A 5306-nucleotide genomic window follows, 5' to 3' on the forward strand; every position below is an offset into this window, starting at 1 on the left:
AAGGGCCCCCAAATTTTCAAAATTTTCCCCCCCCCCCCCCCCCCCCCCCCATCCCCCAGCCTTAATAAAATCTTTCCCCCTAAAAAAATGTCAATTGTTATTTTTAAATACATTAACTCATTTTACTGAGTCAAGGGGAGTCTTTGTTATAAGACGTCTAATTCTCAAAATTTTCTAAGCGACGCTGCACCTCAGACCCCATACAAATAAACCTTAAATTCGTTAGGAAATGTTAGGAAATCGCGTTTCAGGGAGTCAGAAACTGTCCAGATTTTACCAAAGCCTGCCTGAAAACTCGGTACAGAATGGACTACTCTTGTTTATCGGTGTCATTCGATATAAAGTTGAAAAAATACTGCCGCCAAATCCATCGTCTGCTGCACTCTGCATCATATAATCTGTAGGCTTAATTCTTTTCTTCGAGCGAAACATGGACTACACAATAACAAGATGTGTTCATGCAGAAGTTAATAATAATTAGCATTGTCTACTTGTAATGAATTTGAAAATTTTGCCGCCAATTCCATCGTCTGCTAACATGCTGTATTTATAATTAATGAGCAGATAATGGCGGGAAAAATAAAACAGGTAGCAAACGAGTTTTTAATTAGGAGTTAATGAAAGTGTGATAAACCTCGTGCCGACACTGGTGTATATGGGCCATAACGCCCGGTTGTAATGCCCGTATATTTTGATATACTATGAGTGCAATGAAATGGATATACGGCTTATAAATTGAAGCGTGGACGGGCCATTAAAACTGATAAGATTTGTTATCAATAGAATATTGATTTCTAAGCTTTCTTTTCATTGGTTCAATCTGTCAAAAAGGCAATTCAAGCGTTTTATTCACCTGGCTGTTCCGTTCATCTCCCCCTACAGGTAATCAGTACAGTAGCCTTGATTTTAATCATTAGGGGGTTGTGTGTTGATAACTTATCATGTGGGATTCTTCTACTGTCTAAACATAAATATATACCGTTATACACCGTGTTTTTAATGATAACATTAATGCACGTGTAGCCTGCGCCATGCACGAGAGATGTTGATGTAGAGGGAGTGAGGTAGATTATTACAATAGCCTATACCTGGTCGACTGTTCTGACAAGCGCGTGGATGTAAACTTGACATGTCCGGGTGAAAACTGGCGTTTGAAATTTGTGTGTTTTTCAACTTTTTGAATGGAATTTTAGCAGAAATGTGTATATTTTTGGAAAGTTAGTGATTTGGCATTATGCCGTTAGCCGGCAGAGTTGTGGAACCCTTTCGTTTGGGAAGGAAACCCTTGCTACCTGAGGATAGGGATGAGGGTCCTAAAGCCGAAAGGGCAGTGCTACATAATGCAGTTTTGGGGGCAATGCTTCAACTGACGAGTCTGATTCGGCATGCCGATGATATTTTTTGTGATCTCTCGGAAGAGTGTCAGAAAATTTGTGAAAAAACTGAAAAGATTTCGAGAAAAATTCATCACATTGAAGATTTGACGAAGAAATTGGACTCAAAGAAAGTTGAAATTCGTAAGTTGAAAGTTTCCTTACCTTGCCTTTCTGTTTGTTCACTTTTCTGTTTTCAATTTATTTATTTTGTTCCACAGCAAACATTAGTTTCAATCTATTAGTAACAACAAATATAACAAACAGTTTTAAAAGCGACACTGAGACACTCAAGATTTCAAATTTCAATTCATCCACCTCAAATAAAAACTTTGGTTTCGAGCGGACAGAAAATCAAAAATTTTATAAAATTGTGAAATGAAATTGAAATAATTTGTTTTAGAGTCGAAAGAAATTTGATTTTGCATGAATTATTAAAAATGGGTTTTAAAATATATTACTAACTGTTTATAAAATCAACTGATTTCAATTTAGATTTATCCGACCCACCATATTTTAAAAACTTTGGTTGAAGGTCTGAAGAAATCTGAAACTTCAAGGGTTCAACTGAAATCAAATCAATTCACCAGTTTTAATGTTTTTATTCAAATTTTGGGTCTGAAATTTGATATTATCATTAGGTGAACATTTTTAAAAACAAACAGAAACATAAGATTTCTTCCAGATGAAAAAAAAAAATGGGCCTATAAAATAAAAATTTTGGTTAGGTGTCTGAAGATAATGAAATATTGCCTTTTATCATTTGTGAAGTTGAAGATGTCAGTAAATTATTTGTCATTTCTGTAGTTGACTGTAATATTCACCTTTTCTGTATCACATCTTCACAACATCAAGCTATCCAGCTATTACAAACTTTGTATTATACGTTGACTACAATAATCACCTTCTTGTATCACATCTTCACAATATCAAGCTATCAAGCTATTACGAACTTTGTCTTAGACCTTGACTGCAATAGTCACCTTTCTAGTATCATGGATTTGAAAAGTATCATCAGCTATCCAAGTAATAGATTGGAGAATATTGATTTTACGTGAAGATTTCTCTCTACCTGGATTTTCACCGAAACAACATGTTACCATCACTAAATCAGGAACAATAACAAACCTGGGACTCTCAGGTGTCTTTCAATACTGTCAAGAGATTAGTGAAAGGGAAAATGAATGATGAATGGAACTGCAGTTAGCTTTTCAAAGGTGTCATTTTCACAAGTGTTCAAAGGAAAAGGGAATAAAAGGAATAAAATATGAAAATCTGCATTGCTTTTGTTCTGACCTCAAAAGGCACAGAATTTTCTGGCAGTTACAATAGTTTAAAAAATGAAATTATGGGGATAAAACTTGAAGGTGAAGGTTTTCTTCATTTTGTATTTCTTCGCAATTAGTGACGTCATAAAACACTTAGTTTTAGTGGAATTACAGAAACCACAGACATTTGATTGACAAATTGATGCTATCAGTGTCCCTGATACACATACAATTTTTAGAAAACCTCTGTACAATCCCTTTTAGTCAAAATTTGTATTGGGGGCACACGAATGATGTTGGTCAGAGATTTTTATTGCCGACTAGAGTCTTGTCAAGAGTTTCACCAACTGGCTGTGGGCACATGAAGAGACAAAAATCTTCAATTGGTCGTTTTCCACCATGTTGATAATCAGGTGCGGAGCGTGCAATTTAAAGGAAATTGAATCTGATTGGATGATGACAGTCTGTCTTGCAGACGCTAACACCATTGAAGACTTGTTTGATATTATAAAATCTGCCTAGGATGCGATAATCTTGTCGTGGAAGCGAGGGCACATGCAATATTTTACTCAAGACTCTAATCAGCAACAAAAATCTCCAACCAAGACCACTCGTGTGCCAGCACCTTTAAAGGACACTAAATTGATCTCACTGACAATAACTCATTTTATAATGTACATATTGTATTCATGAAAATAATTTAACATGTGCCCTATTCATTCAAGGAGTTATAGAAATGTATAACTTGGCTCTCTGCTTGAATAAACATCAATACTGTCATCTGAATAGTTTGAATGTCTTGTTGATTTTTCAATTTTTTTTTAATTTTATTCATTTTCAATTTATAGAAGTTGTGTAATGTGTAAGCTTATTTAACAGTTCTAAAGCCCCAGCCACACAAGAGGCATGCTGTTGATTCCTCCATTATATGACAGAACCTTCCACTGAACTAACGTAGAGAAGCTTCAGAGTTGGTCCATGGTCAAGTATATAGGAAAAGGTGTTCAAAGTCTTAATGACCTATTTTCAGTCTACATCCCTACTGAAGTTTGACAAGTAGGCCTAGAGATCATCAGATAACTGATCTATTCAAGCCTGCGTCTCTACTGAAGTTGGACAAGTAGAGATCTTGAGACAACTGACCTATTCCAGTCTACGTGCCTACTGAAGTTGGACAAGTAGAGATCTTGAGACAACTGACCTATTCCAGTCTATGTGCCTACTGAAGTTTGACAAGTAGAGATCTTCAGACAACTGATCTATTTCAGCCTGTGTCCCTACTGAATTTTGACAAGTAGAGATCTTCAGACAACTGACCTATTCCAGTCTACGTGCCTACTGAAGTTGGACAAGTATAGATCTTCAGACAACTGACCTATTTTCAGCTTGCGTCCCTACTGAAGTTTGACAAGTAGAACTTATTCTCATGTCTACTCACTGAGACAAGTCTGTAAAGTTGGTGTATCTATATTAGATATGGTGTCCGTATGGTGTGAAGAACTGTTCAAATGAATACTCATCCTGGTGGTATTTCTCTTTTGAGGCGTCCACTACTGAATAACTTTAACCTTCAATTTTGCCATACTTTGGGCGTGATTTTGGTAAACAGAATTGTTGTCTACAGATTTTTTTTTATATTTAAGAGGAAGTGAAATAAGTTTGTGATTGTATTTAGAAGGGTGTTCTGTCTATCTATATTAGACAAGGTCTAAGGTATGTTGGTCTGTCAATGAATATTGAAAATAACTAGTTACTATTCAATAAAAGGCACTGGGACAGAGTTAAAGTTCTGTTTACAACTATTATGGTGTTCATTTTTAGTAAACTAGTGAAAGAAAGTAATTTTGAAAGGTGCAGAGTTTATAGTTAATAAAATAAGTATGATGTCCAAGGTGTGATGGTCTGTTTAAATGAATATTGATATCTGATTGATAAAATTAATATAAAATCTGACAGGGACTGGATTGACAGATTGGCTCCGGGTGACTGATTTATATTCATGTCAAAATCTGCCTGGTCTTGAATCTTGAAGGTGGTAGAGCTTCTTAAAGAGATTGTAAAGAGGTTTTCTAAATTTGTTAATGTATCAAGGACACCGATAGCAACAATTTACACCATTCTAATTTTCAATCAGACTTCTGTGGTTCCTGCAATTCCACTAAAATTCAAACACATGAAAGAGTTAGAAAATGTTGTAAGTCATTACATCTGACATGTTAGAAGGGAAAATAAGAGAAACTGATGGTTATTGGCTATGTAAGCTGAGATCAACTATTTCCAAGGATTAATCCGATTTTGCTAGATGCCTAAAACATTCAGTGAAAATTGAGTTGCACTCTGTGGAATGAGTCACCAGGTCAATCAGAGCCCCTATGTTCTTCCTTCAGCTTTCATGGCATGTCAAGTTATTGCTGATGAAAGTTAATAAACCTGTTGAAAGTAAATTTAAACCTGTCAGATGACAACATTGTGTAACATTGTAATATATTGTATGATATAGGTATAAGATATTGTGTAATATATAGTAATATACAGACAGTAGACACACTTAGTATTACATATTACCACATGTTATTCATCTCTTACTAACTGCTACCAACCTATTATAAAACTGTTATTTTGGATTTAGGTAAGAGTGGTTTAACAACAACATATAATTTACATT

Source organism: Lottia gigantea (assembly GCF_000327385.1).
Source record: "Lottia gigantea unplaced genomic scaffold LOTGIsca_36, whole genome shotgun sequence".
In the NCBI taxonomy this organism is placed as follows: domain Eukaryota; kingdom Metazoa; phylum Mollusca; class Gastropoda; family Lottiidae; genus Lottia; species Lottia gigantea.